Source organism: Barbus barbus, assembly GCF_936440315.1.
Source record: "Barbus barbus genome assembly, chromosome: 46".
NCBI lineage: Eukaryota > Metazoa > Chordata > Actinopteri > Cypriniformes > Cyprinidae > Barbus > Barbus barbus.
This window is the reverse complement of record NC_136724.1, coordinates 23,022,129-23,041,980: the sequence shown is the minus strand read 5'-3', so window position 1 is coordinate 23,041,980 and position 19,852 is coordinate 23,022,129. Positions and strand designations below refer to the sequence as shown.

At 37.4% G+C, this 19,852-nt stretch overlaps 2 gene segments (V, D, J or C); both read left to right on the top strand.

Annotated features, from left to right (window-relative positions):
- Window positions 1-19,852, top strand: part of LOC306864846 (Ig kappa chain V region K29-213-like) — a 764,502-nt gene that overhangs the window by 3,218 nt on the left and 741,432 nt on the right.
- On the top strand, window positions 1,332-9,091 carry LOC306864850 (Ig kappa chain V region S211-like). The segment is given in 3 exons: window positions 1,332-1,417; window positions 1,505-1,759; window positions 8,860-9,091.

Below are 19,852 nucleotides of genomic sequence, written 5' to 3'. Positions count from 1 at the left end.
ATATTGTTCGCCGATCAAAGACCCACGCTTGCCCTAAGATTACTCTTGTGTCTTGCCCGTGTCATACCCGTTTGCTGTTGTTTGACCCTGCTTGTGTTTTATCTATATTCACTAATCAAAGCTTGCACTTGGATCCACTCGCCTCACGTCTATAATATTACAAAAGATTTCTATTTCAAATAAATGTTGTTCTTTTGAACTTTCTATTCATCAAATAATTCTGGAAAATACATGTGTATCATAGTTTCCACAAAAATATGAAACCGCACAATAATATACAATAATAATCAGAAATGATTTTGAGCAGCAACATATAAAACATATAAAATATTATTTCTGAAGATCATGTGACTGAAGACTGGAGTAATGATGCTGACAATTCAGCTTTGATCACAGAAATAAATTACAGTTTAACATTCATATAAAAACCACTTAATTTAAATTTTAATAATATTTCACAATTGTACAGTTTTTACTGTAGTTTTGATCAATTTAATACAGCTAAAGAGATTTTTTGAATGTTAATGTAAATACAGTCTCTGGAGTGATTTTTAGTTTAGATTTTACTTCTTTGTCATGTCAACCTTCAATTTCATAATTTCACATAAAAAAATAAAAATTAGTGCAAAGGACAAATCAAGAGGTATAAATATGTTCATGGGACTGAAAGGCTAATGGCATTGCAGAATTTTTAAATAGATGTTTATCGTTATTTATTTAAACATTTTCTAATTATATATTTCTGCCATCAGGGGTCTTTTTTCATGTGGTTTGAATTCTTTGTAAATTTTATGCTATTTATTTTTTTATTTCACACTCATTGATAAATTATGATTTGCGCATGAAAATGTTCTCACATGTGAGTCAGTCAGTAAGAGTGTCTCAATCAGCTCCTTAGTTCACTAGTCAGTGCACTACTCAGGGATCACATAACGCTCACGCTCAAAACATTCCCACAATGCACCATACAAGCCAGTATGCATCGCTGCTGTCTATAAGGTCCTTAAGGTCGTTTCTGAAGGTCCCCAACTGAGCTGAAATACTTGTGCTTAATTCATGCACAAAAGTCTTGAATAATCAAAATATTTCAATTATTAATACATCCATAATCATAATCCATCCTGTAAATAAACCAACAGATGATAAAACACCAGTCAAAATAATTGCACAAAACAAAGATTAAACAGTGTGATGAGCAGATACAATGATGGACAGGATGAAATGAACAAGTAATCTTCATTTAGAAGCTCATTTAAATACAGGATCAGCTCATTTGCATATTGATCAGATGCTTGAGTGCTCTGAGAGTGTTTATAGTGCTGTGAGTTTAACACTTCATCACTGACACACACAACAATCTTCATCAACATGACCTTCATCATCATCTTCATCTGGACTCTCACAGCGTTTGCTCAAGGTTTGTGGAGCACAAGTTTGATATCAATTCATTTCTTCAAGTATATTGTCAAAGTTTTGAGTTGATTTTCTTCTTGTTGTGTTTCAGAGAGTAGAGGACAGATCAGCGTCACTCAGAGTCCCTCAACGACAGCAGCTCAACCAGGAGAAACAGTCAAAATCAGCTGTAAAACCAGCACAGATGTGTATTACCATAGTTCTGTGGGACATTATTTAGCCTGGTACTTACAGAAACCTGGAGAAGCTCCTAAACTCCTGATTTATGCTGCAAGCAGCCTCCAGTCAGGAACTCCATCTAGATTCAGTGGCAGTGGATCTAACAGTGATTTCTCTCTGACCATCAGTGGAGTTCAGACTGAAGATGCTGGACATTATTACTGTCAGAGTTACCACAGTGGTTATGTGTTCACACAGTGATAAAGAGTCGTACAAAAACCTCTGTCAGTCAGAGTCACAGAGACTGAACTGATCCTGCAGCTGCTCAAACACTATCACTCACTACTGACACACAGAGACACACACAGCAACTACACATGAGCTCAGAACTCAGTTAGGACTCAAATCAGCTCTACTGTGATCTGTGCTGTGAACGATGGGTTTGACTGACTATTATAAAAGAAATTAGAGAAATTATACAAACTGATATCAAATGAAACAAAAAAACAATGGTGCCATATTTCTCAGATCCAGTGTTGTAGTTTTTGTATTTTCTTAAGATTATAGATTTTATTACAAACATATTTTATTATGGTGTAACCCAGTGTAAATGGGGTAATATAATAAATGAGACATGAGTCAGTGATTTGTTAAATTTGTTTATTATCATATTGTACATTTTTCCAGTTCTGTAAAAGAAATATTCGTTATTGTTGCTTGACATGTAAAATGTTTACTTTATTTGATGAAGTGACAGTTATAGTCTCACCGGGTGTATTGTGGAGGTGCCGAAGAAGGCAGTGTGCAGAGAGCGCGAGGAATAGAGACAGTAATATGTGAATGATATATTTCTGGGTTGATATCTGATAGATTAGGGTGACTAATCTTTACGAGCTATCAGATTATATCTCAACGCTGATTAGTTTGGTCTTTGGAGTCTCATGCTGGCCTCTAGCCGCTAGTGCGAGTGCTGCGCGGGACGAGAGACTGTAACGTTACATGTTTGCTGACTAAACAGACCGGAAGTACAGTCTGGGCCATACGTCTGGATAAAGTGCTGCATCGAGACTGAGAAAACGCTGCATGATCTACGTTGACGGTGCTATTGCATAATACATGCGCGATGAGCTCATGCCTTTTATTTATTTATTTTGCTCCGAGGAGTGAAGTAGCCACGATGAGTTTAGGCTAACTACGAACCCAAGCGTCGATCCAGGCCTGCAACGAGAACTGTGTTTAATTTGATTTCTGCCGGCTGTTAGTTTATTTAGGACCAGGAAAAAGTTAAACTGTCCATTGTCTTTTGATTATCTTCCAATTCACATCTTTGTGTTTATTATTCTATTTTATTTTCAGTAAAGTTTATCTGTTTGCTTTAATTGTTGTTGCTTATTCTGTTATTTTATTTTCATTTATCACTGCAAGTTTATTTGAGAACAACAGCAAACCAATTAATCTTTTTCCCTTACTAGAATAACGGACATTTGAGTGTCTATTAGATGTAAAAGAATTCAGATTCAATACAAGAGTAAAGTCATTGTTTATCACCAGCAACATAAAAATGTTCTTGAGCAGATTCATAAGCTGATAATGAATTTATTACTCATAACTCTTGCAGTTATGTAGAGCAGAAGTGAAACTGAGTGTTGAACCGATCAAACAGAGAAACTGTGAGTTTGAGGTGAAAATCAGATTTGCATTGACAGCTTTAGTGATTCTGATCGTCTCAGAATAGAGCAGCTCCGTCTCCAGAGACCATGTTCAAACCCCAAGAGCTTCAGTTCACATTTACTGCTAAACGCAGCTGTTCTCAACTATTACAATCATCACCAGCAGCTGAAACTTTAGTGAAGGAAGGACACACTGATCAATGATGCAGTCCAACACAAATGTAAGGCGTTCAGAAGCTTTATTGAATGAACAGCAATGGCAGCAGATTGAAAGACTGCTTGAGTATTGAGCTGTAAATCACGTGACTGCTGTGAATCCTGCTGCTCTTCACTGGAGAAACATCAGCACTCGGAGCTCTTGAGGAACAAGGTCTCTTGAGCAGCTCCGTCATGTGTTACTCTGCAGACGAAGCGCTCTGCACCTTCCCAGCGTGCTTTGCTGAGGCTCAGGACGCTGCTGCGGCTGTAGCGTCCGTCCCGCTCGCTCTCTGCGCTGGTCTGAACCCCCTCGGTGACCTCTGACCCGTCCAGCGTCCAGCTCACCTGCGCCCCCTGTGGAGAGTAAGAGCTGAGCAGGCAGAGCAGTGCGGCTGAGCCTCCAGAGATCTGCAGAGAAGAGGGAGGCAGCAGAGACACAGAGGGCTTCACTGCGGGACCAGCTGAAACACACAAACACACACAAAACTCACTTCTTCACATCTGCAGCTACAATCTTCACTGGAGCAGACGTGATAATGCAGAGAAAATCACTCTCACTTCATCTTTACTGTCATTCCACATCACTGCTGGCATTCATATACACAAATATCCTCAATTAAGATTTTAAATATTTCCAGTCAAATCAATATTCACGACTATTAAGCGTATCATGTACTTTTAAATATAAATCTGTTCTCTAAAGCAGACATGATATACAGCAACTCATACAGTAATTTGATCTTTTCATAATAAAGTACAGTTTAATCTCAAGCTGATTTAAGAATATTGTCAACATGCAGATTCATGATTAATATATTTAGAAAACAAATTTAAATATTGGATTTTGAAGATATTAAGAGACTCACATCATAAATATTAATAAATATATTCAAATTATGATTTTTTTTTTCTCTGTCTGATAATGACGCCTACAAAATGTGAATTATTTTGTCCGTATCATTAAACATTTTGTCTCATGCATTTCAAAGAGTCTTCAGTTTTAAATTTACCAGTAATTGTGGAATAATTGTGGAGTAATTAAGTAATCAATTAAGTGTCAGAAAATATTGCACTCTATATATTAAAAATCAATGAAACATCTGAAATTACTCATGTAAAATTCAAATATTTTTAAAACAATACGAAATATGTCTTGAAATAAAAAAGAATGTCATGAAATATCTTTGAATATGAATATGTATTTGAAAAATAGCAGACAAGTTTTAATAAACGATGAAACAGTTAAATTCACCTTAAATATATTGCAATTAATATTTGATCACTTTAACATATGTTTTTATTTTTAAATCTTGTTGATAAATGCTTGCTTAAATCATCTAAAAAATAAAAAAAATCCATTTTTAAGATAGAATTGAAGAGACTTACCGATCGTTAGTTTAGTTCCTCCACCAAAAGTCCACCACAGTGCTTCATTCTAGTGAAAGCGTCGTACAAAAACCTCCGTCACACTCAAATAAACACAAACTCCAGCAGAGAGAGAGAGAAACACACTCACACTCACACACACACACACACACTCACACACACACACACACACACACACATGTTGGGTTTCCATGTTTTATGGGGACATCCCATAGGCGCAATGGTTTTTATACTGTACAATCTGTATGTGCTATTGCCCTACACCAACCCTACACCTAAACTTAGCCCTCACAGGAAACATGCTGCATTTTTAGATTTTCAAAAAACTTTATGCTGTATGATTTATAAGCTTGTTTCCTCATGGGGACCAAAAAATGTCCCCACAAGATTAAGATTTACTGGTATTACTATCCTTGTGGGGACATTTGGTCCCCAGGACGTGATGAATACCAGGTGCACACACACACACACACACACACACTAACTCTCACACACACACACACACACACACACACACACACACACACACACTAACACTCACACACACACTAACACTCACACACACACACACACACAAACACACACATACACACACACACACACACACACACACACACACTAACACTCACACACACACTAACACTCACACACACACACACACACACACACACTCACACTCACACACACACACACACACACACACACACAAACACTCACACACACACTAACTCTCACACACACACACACACACACACACACACACTAACACTCACACACACACTAACACTCACACACACACACACACACAAACACACACATACACACACACACACACACACACACACACACACTGATATGAGACTCAGCATCAGCTCTTCTCAACATCACACATGGATTATTGAACTAAAGTGACTTTCACAAAAACAGCCTGATCATCTCTAAATGTCTCTTGATGCATGAAAACTAGGAATTAAATCTAAATAAATAATATAATCACACTCTGTATTGATCACATTTTCTTTTCACTTCTTAATTTGGGGTTTTTAAATGATCATTTTTAATTACTTTTGATGACCTTTGACCTCTCATGGAGTTCACAGTGATAAACTAGTTTCTTTCAGTGATTCAACTCTGTCACTGAATCATCAGAAAGCCTGCAGTCAGAGCCAGAGACTGAAAGAGAAATAAAAAGAAATTATATCAAACTTAACTAAAGAAGTGAAAACATTCATCATTGGATCATGAGACTGAAACACATTTACAGGCTCAGTTTTCTTCTGCATGTGGGCTTTTTCACGTCTGTTTTGCTCCAGGAGGGTTTTTCCACAGAGAGTCACTTTGCATCGACACATGCTTCAGCGCTCCGAGTGTTTATAGCGTTCAGACTCAAACACTTTATAACACACTGCTGTTTACCACGGTACAAAACCAACAAACACAATGAATCTCTTCAGCAGCTTCATCTGGATTCTGACAGCTTTTATTCCAGGTAACAGAAGAGAAAGATGCTCATTTCTAAGTTATTAATGTTGATTTAATTTGATGAAACACATATAATGTTGTTGTCAGCAGCATCCAGAGGAATCACTGTGACTCAGCCTGAAGTTCTGACTGTTTCTGAAGGACAAGACGCCACTATAGAGTGTAAAACTAATCCTGGAATAGATGGCTATGGTTTAGCTTGGTATCAGCAGAAACCTGGAGAAACTCCTAAACTCATCATTTATCTGGTAAATGATCTCAATGATGAGAGTTTCAGTCGATTCAGTGGGAATGGAGCACAAGGTGGAACAGATTTCACTCTGACCATCAGTGGAGTCCAGACTGAAGATGCTGGACATTATTACTGTCAGAGTCGACACTATATCAGTAGGAGCTGGGTGTTCACACAGTGATAAAGAGTCGTACAAAAACCTCTGTCAGTCAGAGTCACAGAGACTGAACTGATCCTGCAGCTGCTCAAACACTATCACTCACTCAACAGTCAAGAAACAAATTAATATGATCTTAAAATAAACATCAGTTTTGTTGAGTTTTATCATTATTTATTTTTGATCTCCTGTTATTTTCAGTTCTTCGTGTAGAAATTCAATCCCTTTTGAGCTTCCCTTTAGTGGATAGTTTATATTCTCCATGCTCTCCTGTTTTACCACCAACAGAGGTCACCCGTTCACCACATAGACTCTCACACTACACAGCACACTGGACTCCATTTCCCACTATGCATTGCACAGATCACAGCTGTCACCATTCACTCATCACACGCACCTGATGCTCATTTCACAATCACACACACTATTTAAACCATGGACTTCCTCAGCATCAGGGCCGAGTAATGTTTAGCGTTTATCACTCACCCAGCGATAGCTACTTTACAGAGCCATTGTTATAGTCTTAGTCTTGCCTTGGTTTCCTGCCGTGTCTGACCCTGCCCGTGTTTCCTGGATTTACCCTTAGCCTCTGCCGTTTGGACTCTGTTCGCTCCCCGTTTGGACTATTGCTTTCGCTACTGGATTATCTCTCTGCCTTGCCCCTTTGGATTCTGTTCGCTGATCATTGACCCCCGCTTGCTCCACGGATTGCTGTGTCTTGCCCTTGCCATACCTGTTTGCCACTGTCTGACCCTGCCTGTTTTCTGACCATGTTTTTTAATAAAGCTTTGCACATGGATCCGCACGTCTCACGTCTCATCAGCCCCGTAACAATTTCACAGCAGATGAGAATGAATACAATTTATAATAAAATCAATGAATGGAAGAATTAACAATTATATTAAAATGAATGTGAAAATTAAAGATCAGATTACTTAACAGGTGCTGTTCACCATCAAAAAATTAAATAAAATATGCATATCACCATATTAAAGGCATGGTAACACTTTACTTAAAGCCTTTATGTATAATGCATTATGAAGTGTTATTAAATTACTCATAATGTGCATTTTAATACATTATATCTTGTCGTAATTAATTATAACTGAATTTAAAATACATAGTGTAACAATGAATTTACAAGTGTTATAATGCATTAATTGTGTTAACAGTTGTTCATGAGATTGTACAATGCATTATAAGATGCACTGCAAGGCATAATTAATGCATTAAAACTACCTTTATAATGCATTATACATAAATGCTTTAAGTAAAGTGTTAACTAATTTATTTCATAAACATTCATAAAGAGTGATGCTGTTTTATATCATGTGACGTGACTCACCATCAAACTCAGTTCAGATTCAGTGATTGACAGAGATGTGTGATGATCCTCATGATGGTAAAAACCTGCAGGAACATCCACGAATTTTGTGTAAATTTTATGAATTAACATGTTTCTATTAATCTACAGCCAAAAATATTCTCAAAGTCTCACAGGAGAGAGTCATGATAATATACTAAAGTTGGATTTATTTAGAAGTGAATGATCTAATACAATTTAAAACAGCTTGGCTATTAGAAGATCAAATATTATGAAACAAAAATCAGCAATTTTAGTAATTGTGTGTCTGTTAATGAGCGACTGTCTTCAGGTAAATGATGTGGAGTGTGTTTGCATATTGATCAGATGCTTGAGTGCTCTGAGAGTGTTTATAGTGCTGTGAGTTTAACACTTCATCACTGACACACACAACAATCTTCATCAACATGACCTTCATCATCATCTTCATCTGGACTCTCACAGCGTTTGCTCAAGGTTTGTGGAGCACAAGTTTGATATCAATTCATTTCTTCAAGTATATTGTCAAAGTTTTGAGTTGATTTTCTTCTTGTTGTGTTTCAGAGAGTAGAGGACAGATCAGCGTCACTCAGAGTCCCTCAACGACAGCAGCTCAACCAGGAGAAACAGTCAAAATCAGCTGTAAAACCAGCACAGATGTGCACAAATATAGTGATGGGGATGATGCTTTCTTCTGGTATTCACAGAAACCTGGAGAAGCTCCTAAACTCCTGATTCGTTATGCAAAAAGCCTTGAGTCAGGAACTCCATCTAGATTCAGTGGCAGTGGATCTAACAGTGATTTCTCTCTGACCATCAGTGGAGTCCAGACTGAAGATGCTGGACATTATTACTGTCAGAGTTACCACAGCAGTGGTGGTCATGTGTTCACACAGTGATAAAGAGTCGTACAAAAACCTCTGTCAGTCAGAGTCACAGAGACTGAACTGATCCTGCAGCTGCTCAGAGGAGGATCTGAAACAACATCGTCACACATTCATCTGAAATACAATCATATAAATGAATCCATTGCTCTTAATAATCATGGAGGTCAAAGCATTAGTCAAGAGAAACAACTAGATCAAAAGACCATCAGAGTCTGTATCAGACCCACAAACACACAGACATATCTGTGTTGGTCTTTGATTATTATTTTTGTCTTTTTCTTCTCTCACACTTTGGAATTTTTTGTTGTATTATTTCCTCAGATTCATAATTTCTGTATGGAGAATAAAAATGTGTTAAAACTGGACTAATTGAATCTGAGACACAAATGAGATCTGACTGATTTCAGTTTGTATAACTTTTTATTAATAGAAAAACTCAAATGAAGAGGCAATAAAGACAGAAATGTGTAACTAGAGACAGAGGTGTGATGCTAGAGGCCTTGCAGATTCACTAAATGACCATTTATTGTGTAAAATTCATGATTGTGTTTACAGAGCCTTCAGATACAAGCCCTACCACCGCTCCAGCTTGACCTGTGACCTCTAAGATGACCTCTGACCTCTGACAATATGAGTGATTAGTGTTGCTTTCGTCAACGAAAATTATGACTAAATATCGTTGTCAACGAACCTTTATCACGTGACGAAAACGAGACGAGACGCAAGGTAAATGCTGCTAATGTGACGATGACTATAATTAAATATGTATATGCAATAAAAATGAGACTAAATGTGGTTTACAAAATAAAAACTATGCTAAAATGTCTCTTCATTTTCGTTGACCAAAACGAGACGAAGCGAAATGTTATAACGTTATTTTGTCTTGTTTAGTCGTGTTATTATTATGATTTTGCAGTATTTCTGTTTCCTGTGTCTCTCTTGAGGGGCTGCATCAGGCCCGTCTCGCAGCATTATTTAGAAGAAGACAACAAAGTCTTTGGGAGATGTGTGTGTACTTCAAACATGTTTGGTTGGTAAAATAAATGTTGTAAATTCAACAACTTTTTTTTCTTTCTTAAAGTCCATGTTTGATCGATTTAGCCTTCTCAAATCATCACGACTTGCCTAAAATAAAATCTATAGATATACTAAAACAGTTCAAGCATATAACAATGTTTAAACATTAGACCTAGATAAATGTGCGCTGCATCAGTAGTTTGTGCGGAGAGTGGAAGCTAAAGCGCAGGACATGGAGGCGCCGGCGCAATCAGTTGCTTTTCTTTTTCAATGGAAACAATATACACCATAATTTTTGCTCATAAAAGTAAGAGTAATGCATCATTCGTAGCTGTAAAGGGTCTACTTTTATTTGTGTGCACTCGCAATATCAACAAAACTTTTTATAAAATATATAAAATAATTTTATAAAATAAAGATAAAACAATGATGCGCCGTCTCGTCTAGAACAGGAGCCCTTCACAAAAATGAACCGAAAGTCAGCGAATACATGCCTCACAGACATGATAAATATAGCTGTGAAGTGAAGATGCACTTTTCTCTAAAGACGTGTCTAATGAGGAGATGGCGAGTCAGGATCATCTTCATCTTTGCGACACTGACACAGAAAACACTAGTTTTTTAGTAAATAATTAAAATATGTCCTTACTAAACACCGTCGAGTCCCCCCCCCCATCGTCGGGCCCTTAGAATCGTCCTAACCCACCACCCCCACCCCCCTTACGGCGCCCCTGCTACTTGGTACTTATACTATATTGACTGGGTTAAATAGAATTGTCTTACTAAAAAGAGACTAAAATGCAATTTTCATTGACTAAAACTAGACGAAAATAGTCATGGATAATTCTGACTAAAATGCTCAGACTTTTAGTTGACTGAAACTTGACTAGACTAAAAAGAGTATGAATGTGACTAAAACTAATAAAAACTAAAATGACAGCTTCACACAAAGACTAGACTAAAACTAAAATTAAAACAGGCCGCCAAAAACAACACTGAGTGAAGTCAGAATTGCGAGTTATAAAGTCAGAATTGCGAGTTATAAAGTCAGAATTGCGAGTTATAAAGTCAGAATTGCGAGTTATAAAGTCAGAATTGCGAGTTATTAAGTCAGAATTGCGAGTTTATATCTCAGAATTGCGAGTTATAAAGTCAGAATTGCGAGTTATAAAGTCAGAATTGCGAGAAAAAAAGTCCGAATTGTGAGATAAAAAGTCGCAATTACCTTGTTTTATTTTTTATTCATTGGCGGAAACGGGCTTCCATAGTAAAGTGATCTAGAGGAAAAGCAGATGTGTTTTGCCTATTGGCATACATAGCCTATTACGTGTATTTGTTTTTATTTATGCTATTATAATTACACCGGGTCACCAACTAATGACAGATTGAAATCTACAGTAAATTAACACATCCTTCTTGACTCTTCAACCGAGTGTAATGGTATTTAAGAAGCCTTTAACATTATGTGCTCAACATTAAATCTGTAACATGTAGCCAACATTAAGAATAGGGTTGTGCCGGTGAGGAAATTGTCCCATGATTGATTAGTTAACTTATGACAACACCAATGTTATTTGTTAATCTCTTCTGTAGATTTTGATCTTTATAAATTGTTATGATATATTGTTAATTAAAAAACAACAGTAAAATAGTACAATAAAAAAACTCGCCTATAGCCTACTATAATCAAACTAATAAGACGGGTGACATAAAATACCCATATTATAACAAATAAATAAAATATATTTGGAAATCGCCCTTTAAAACGAAGGCTCGGTTTGTGGTTCACAATTATTTGATTAAAACAAAGACAAAGCCACTTATATATAAAAAAAAAAATTATGTTTTTGTTAACAGAAGTCATATTGCGCTTTTAATTGCCTCCGCTATCGTCCTGTCAATCATACTCGCGGGTCATTTTCAGTAGAAATGTATTTCACCATCATAGGTACCCAAGTTCTGACTGCTGACTGAACACTGGTCAGTGATCCTCTCTCGCTCGGCGCTGTCTAGCGCAGCTTCATCACACAGATTTAACTCTGCACAGCTAAATAAAACGGGCTGGTGGCAGACTAATATTTAATATTTCTGATGTAAAGATTTCTGTGAAACACGTAAAGTTGCACAGAAGAAAGCCCAACAGGACCTGCCCTGTACAGTTTAAGAATCGGTAGCCATAGTAACGTTAGAGGACTATTATTTTGTTGAACAGACCTGAGCGACTACTGATGACGTCACATGCTCAGATTTGCTTGACCAATCGGCGGAAGGGGGCGTCTCAGGGCCGCCCACATGTGGAAAACGAATTTTGAAGTCATTTATTCGTTTTATGCCTCTGAACTAAAAAACGAAAAATCAAGCCGAAATCTCGTTTTTTCGTTTTTTTCAAAAAAACGAAAAAACGAATAAAGGTGCCGTTTTCTCGTTTCTGCTTATTTCGTTTCAAATTGGAAAACAAACTATCAAAACGTACACGGACCGTTTAAGCCAAATGCTGTACCATCGATGTTTCCCCACAAGGAGTCTAACTGCCCTGGATATCGAGGGAAATCAGCGCTGAGGAACTCCTCTAGCGGCCGCGAGTCATGATTAGCGTCGGTATGTTTACATCCTATCAGGTGGCATCTAGCGTTTCTTGTCTCAGCCGTTTGTAAGCTCTTTCAGTAGCTGTGGTCTACTAAAAGACTCAAAGGCATCAGGGCTAAAGTGGAGAGAAAAAAGAAGCGGGTTTTTATGAAGTTTTATTCATCCACAGGTATCTTCCCATGTTTCTCTCCTCCTATTATCGCTAGGAAAGCAGTCTTACATTGCTTCTCTTGTTGCCCTTTGACTGAAAATGACAACCAAAAGCCCCACAATGTGGTATCTTAACAGTATTGTATTTTATGAGTTGTGTATTCTGAGTTGTGTTGCATTTAAAAGCCAAAGACCATATAAATCTGCGCCAGTAGCTCACCGAGTGCAACCATTCATCGACGCAGAATGTACTGTGTACATAAAAAATGGTACCCCCCCCCCCCCCCCCCCATAGTCCAAAAACGATGTCGGTTTTTTAAAATAACACACATTTTCATGGGTCTTCTACTACGTATATAAATAGGAGACATCTTTTACTTTACATTAAGCTACACATGTCTTAATACCCGGGGATCCCTTTAAGACATAACAGATATGATTATGAGTGTGTTTGCATATTGATCAGATGCTTGAGTGCTCTGAGAGTGTTTATAGTGCTGTGAGTTTAACACTTCATCACTGACACACACAACAATCTTCATCAACATGACCTTCATCATCATCTTCATCTGGACTCTTTCATACTGCTTTATACTACAAGGTGAATAGTGCATATTTAAATAATTTTATTATATGCCAAATCATATCTTTTTATGGACTGATAAATGGTTTGTTTTCAGGGTGTAAAGCTCAGATCACAGTCACTCAGACTCCTTCAGTGAAAACTGCCACACCAGGAGAAAATGTAGAGATGAGCTGTAAACTCAGTACTGCTACACCCTGCAGCACACCCTGTGTGTCCTGGTACTTACAGAAACCTGGAGAAGCTCCTAAACTCCTGATTTATAGAGCAAGCAGCCTCCAGTCAGGAACTCCATCTAGATTCAGTGGCAGTGGATCTAACAGTGATTTCTCTCTGACCATCAGTGGAGTCCAGACTGAAGATGCTGGACATTATTACTGTCAGAGTTACCACTACATCAACAGTAAAGATGTGTTCACACAGTGATAAAGAGTCGTACAAAAACCTCTGTCAGTCAGAGTCACAGAGACTGAACTGATCCTGCAGCTGCTCAAACACTATCACTCACTACTGACACACAGAGACAAACACAGATACTACACATGAGCTCAGAACTGAGTTAGGAGTCAAATCAGCTCCATTAGACTGAGATCTGTCCTGAGACAGACAGGTTTGACTGATTACGCTCAGAATCAGAGAAAAACTAAAGTTTGTAAAGTGATATTAAATCAAACAAAACACAATAGTGCCATATTTCTCAATTCCAGTGTTGCAGTTTTTGTATTTTGTTTAGGATAGATTATTTAACCCACATTGTTTGTCACCAGCAACATAAAGATGTCCGTGAGCAGTTTCTCAAGTAATTTATTAATCTCAAGCTGCCAAAATACAATGACAACTAAGTTGTCCCTAGCAATAATTTTGATCAAACAATTAAAGTGGACATAACACACAGTTTCTGCAAATCTCATGAGTATCTAGAGTAGTATGGCATCCTTCATATCTCCGAAGAGTCTTTAGTTTTATCAGATTTATAAAAGACAGATACAGCTGTAGCACTTCTCCTGCAGGCGTGCTGTGGGCAGAGCTAAAGAGTCACAAGCATGCAAAGCTTTTGTGTAGCAATTGTCTGCAAGCTGTCCTGCGATCACGTGCAGCAGCACTAAGTTGATTCTGTGTTTTCTTGGTCTAATATTTTATGTTTTTTAAAATGTTGTAGATTTATAGCAAATGAGAATCGCTCAAATTAATGCATATATTTTGAGACAAAGGTCTTCTTTATGATGTTCAGTTTTGTTTAAGATAATTAAAGCAACAGTTTTTAAATAACGAAAGAATATTAAAAGTATGGTATTTGGGGTAAAACGCGCCTCTGCTGTTGGGGCTAAAGGCACAGTTATTAACATGATAATTAATAGAGGGCTGACTTTTCCATTTGTTGACATGACATGGTTAGATATTAGGCCTATGTTGGGTGTCCATATCAGAGATAATCACCATATTTAGAATGAAACCATCATATTTAAAAACAGGATATTAATCATATCATATGAGCCTGTGTGTGCAGTAAAAGGCCCCTCTTGCCACCTCATACATTTATAATGTTTTTAAACAAAATAAACAACTCAAATGATTTATTTTCACACAACCTCTGTTGCTCCATTAATGTTCAATACAACGTATATATTTTTTCTGCAATTATAGACGCAAATTTAGGTGATGTGAGTAGCACATTTTTTCTTAAGGTGGGCCTTTAGCCCCGTGGTACCCGTACCTCAAGCGGCGTATTAAATACACAGGAATAAGTGACTTTACCAAGTATTAAAAATGTGCCACAGTCACGTATTGAACGTGTTTTACCACTCTCTGGACATTTCTCTTTTTTTTTTTATGACTATTTGTTTATTGTAGAACAAAGCTAGCATACCTAGCTTACAATAACTATATACAAGCCTGGACATTTCTCTTTGAAACTGCCACAACACATGCAGTAAGTTACGTAACAACGGTGCTGCAGACATGTATTTAGAGGCATGTATTTCCAATTGTTTTGCAATCAGTTATATTGTGAACACAACAGCACATCTGTCAGTGAGCTTTCCAGAGACCTCAGCTTCTTCTCCTGTTCAGTGAAACAGAACATTAACCCAACTTAAACCTGTTCACTACTGCAGTGTTTGCATAGAGAGTGTGCTTTACATGAGCCACACACGCTTCAGTGCTCTGCATGTATTTATAACTCTGTCAGATATCAGACATGATCAACAGCTGTTTTTCACTCTAACTGAACCTACAACCAACAAAAATGACCTTCATCACCATATTGATCTGGACGCTGACAGTATTATGTAGAGGTTTGTGTCTGGAAGGATTAATAATGTTATTTATTTGTTATTTTTATGTTATGAAGATATATGTTTGTAAAAGTGTTTGTGATTTCTAATCTTTCTCATTTGTCAGAATCTATTGGGCAGGTGACAGTGACTCAAACTCCCTCAGTGCTGCTCGCTCAAACTGGACAATCAGTCACTGTGACCTGTTCATTTAACAATGGTCCAGCCTGTTGTTATGGTGGAAAACGTGCCCTTAGCTGGTACTTACAGAAACCTGGAGAAGCTCCTAAACTCCTGATTTATTATACAAGCAACCTCCAGTCAGGAACTCCATCTAGATTCAGTGGCAGTGGATCTAACAGTGATTTCTCTCTGACCATCAGTGGAGTCCAGACTGAAGATGCTGGACATTATTACTGTCAGAGTTACCACAGCAGTGGTGGTAATGTGTTCACACAGTGATAAAGAGTCGTACAAAAACCTCTGTCAGTCAGAGTCACAGAGACTGAACTGATCCTGCAGCTGCTCAGAGGAGGATCTGAAACAACATCGTCACACATTCATCTGAAATACAATCATGAAGTAATCCATCGCTCTTAATAATCACAGAGGTCAAAGCTTGCATTAGTCAAGAGAAACAACTAGACAAAAGTCCATCAGTGTCTCTGCAAAGTCTCAATCAGACCCACAAACACACAAACTCATCTGTGTTGGTCTTTGATTATTATTATTTCTGTCTTTTTCTTCGCTCACACTTTGGAATTGTGTGATTTTATTAGTTCCTCATATTCACTCATATTAATACAGCTACATACATACAGCCAAAAATGTAAATACAAAAAAGTGCAAAAAAACAACAACAACAAAAGCAAGCAAACAAAGCAATGTAAAGGCCATACAAACAGGTAACATCTCTGCAAAAAACATCAGCTCCTTACTTTAGACTGGGCTTGAAATGACACATTTCCCAACCAGGACACAGCACAATATGCTTAGCAGGTGAGCCATGCTGCCCACATGGAAAAATACTATAGTAAATTTACTATAAAAAATGTAGTAACATTTCTATAGTAAATACTATAGTGTTTTTGAACCGTACTATAGTAAAGATACTATAGTAAATCATGGGGAGGGAGTGCTTTAGAAATTTGTTGTAAATTTACCATAGAAAATGTTGTAAAATGTATCTGGTAAATATTGCAGTGTTTTTGAACCATACTAAGGTACTACAGTAAATTGTACCAACTTATGAATGATAATTTGCTGTGGTAATCCTACTATAGTAATATTGACAAATGACTTTAGCCATTACTGTAGTAAATTCCCTAACACTCCAGTATAGGACACTGCAACATATTCTAATACAGCGCATACAAATTCCTTAAAATTAACAACACAAAACATCATAGAATTAAAGAAGTAATTAGTTTTTTTTTGTTGTTGTTGTTTTTGTTCTTGGCTGCGTTGTTTAACTTTGGCTGACATTGCTGTCAAGCAGAAATGGGAGTCTGGCCTTGGAGTATGGCCTAGCACAGGCAGTCCTGACTGCAGAAGACTCTCCAGCCTCAGCACAACTCCTGGCAGCTCTATCTGAAAGAAAGGCAAAGATCACTGACAAATACACAAGTCCAGTCCAGTCTGAACTTGGGTGACTTAACACAGATACAAACAGATGTGGACAAATTTGTTGGTACTCTTAGTTAATTAAAAAATGCTTAATTTCTCCTAAAGAGTGATGACATTAAACACAAATGTCTCATGTGTATACAGTATGTCTCCAACAGGATAATAACTCAAAATATGCAGCTAAAAGTATACAAGAAACCAAGAAACATGCAGTCTGGAGAAGGCAACTCTTGTGTGTTGGAGGTTGCTATGGGGTGCAAAGATTTTGAAATACATATTTTTTAAAGCATACCTTTAATCTTGAACTATATCCATGCTAGTGAAGTGCTGCTGTTTCTTTTTTCATCATTGGGTTTGAGTGTTTCCTTTAAAAAAAAGAATAATAGGATAAAACACATAAATACTACTGAGTGATGTAGAAAAAAAAAAAGCACCATTCCCATTTAAAAGCTATATGAATTTTTTTTCTGCCTTCAGTGCAAAAGCTAACAAAATACTATTGAACTTTTTATTAAATATCAAATTACATAAAGTGAGAAAAAAAATTACTTCTACTAACTGTAATTACTCTTAGCTAAACATCTTCCTTTCCTATCAGTCTTAAATCCTTTATTTGTTTTTTTTTATCATTTGGTCTTGATATGTTTTCCTTGTCATTGTATTTGGCCATCATTTCACGTAAAATTGGACTTTGGCGTATGCATTACACGCAGTTTGAAAGTGTAAACTTGCGTCCAGATGTCATTAAAATATTCTTTATTCTACAAAACCAACAAATGTTTTCAATGTTAATGGGAGTGACAGCGAGAGTTAAAAAACAGGAAAATCATTGGAAATCCTGTGCCGGGACAAAGCAAGTTTCTGATGGGGCTATAGCCCCCTCTAGCTCCGCCACTGACCGTCATGTTTCTATCCAGCTTCAGTCAAAAATATTCTCAAAGTCTGGGAGAGTCAGGATAATATACTAAAGTTGGTTTTGTAGAACTATTAATTCAACTTTAAGATCTGATACAGTTCATAACAGTACAGCTATTAGAAGATCAAATGTTTAAAAAAAAAATTCTCACTTCAGAAAATGTATTTTGTGTCTGTTAATGAGTGACTGTCTTCAGGTAAATGATCTGGAGTGTGTTTGCATATTGATCAGATGCTTGAGTGCTCTGAGAGTGTTTATAGTGCTGTGAGTTTAACACTTCATCACTGACACACACAACAATCTTCATCAACATGACCTTCATCATCATCTTCATCTGGACTCTCACAGCGTTTGCTCAAGGTTTGTGGAGCACAAGTTTGATATTCACTCATTTCTTCAAGTATATTGTCAAAGTTTTGAGTTGATTTTCTTCTTGTTGTGTTTCAGAGAGTAGAGGACAGATCAGCGTCACTCAGAGTCCCTCAACGACAGCAGCTCGACCAGGAGAAACAGTCAAAATCAGCTGTAAAACCAGCACAGATGTGTATTACCATAGTTCTTTGGGACATTATTTAGCCTGGTACTTACAGAAACCTGGAGAAGCTCCTAAACTCCTGATTTATAGAGCAAGCACCCTCCAGTCAGGAACTCCATCTAGATTCAGTGGCAGTGGATCTAACAGTGATTTCTCTCTGACCATCAGTGGAGTCCAGACTGAAGATGCTGGACATTATTACTGTCAGAGTGTACACTATATCAGTAGTAGCTGGGTGTTCACACAGTGATAAAGAGTCGTACAAAAACCTCTGTCAGTCAGAGTCACAGAGACTGAACTGATCCTGCAGCTGCTCAGAGGAGGATCTGAAACTCTGTTGTTTTGCTCCCTCTTTTCTCTCATATTGTTACTCTCTGTAGGGAGAAGAATAATGCTGGAAACTGGTTTTGATTTGATTCATTGTGCTCTTATAGATCCGTCACATGATTGAGATTGGAGCTCAGTGACCATCTTACAAACACTCATGCAGCTGTTTTCAGTAGAGTGACCACCCGTCCCACATTTTGCAGGAGAGTCTCGAAATGGGAGGCTTTGTCCCGCGAGTCATAAGCAGTGTCCCGCGTTTAAATTTTGTCTGTATTATTTTTTATTAGTATTGTTTCATATTCCTTCAAATTACAATTCCACAATTAAAAAGAAAAACATAATAATAATAATAATTAGAAAACACTGAGCATGTGCAGCGCAGCCGTCTGCATGCGTGGTCTAGCCAGAGCGGGAAAACACTGAAATAAAAAAAATAAAACCCAGCAACAGAAGAAAAAATCGATCTATCAGGAGCTTCAGAGAAGAAAAAGTGACTTTGTTCTTATAATAAATAATGGGAGAATAAATACACATGATTAAAACCAATACAGATGACCCTTACAAAGAAGAGTGCAGTGTATGTCACCGAAGTTTCACCATCACACATGGAGGTGAGGGGGATGTAAGGAGGCATGGAGATGGGGAAATCACAAGAGAAATGCACACCAAAGAAATGATAATGCTAGCTTCACAAGTTTATTCTCTCCAACAAAAGATAGCAAACTAAATAAAATCATAGCAGCTGAAGTGACAAGTATCTACCACAATGTGCAGCAATAGCCCCGGTCATTTTCCCCGATTCAGAAATAGCAAAGAAGCTTGCTTGTGGAAGAACAAAGAGTGCATCCATGCAGGTGTGCTTGCACCAGCATCTTTAGAAATTAGCTTGAAACCGTTAAATATCCCAATGATT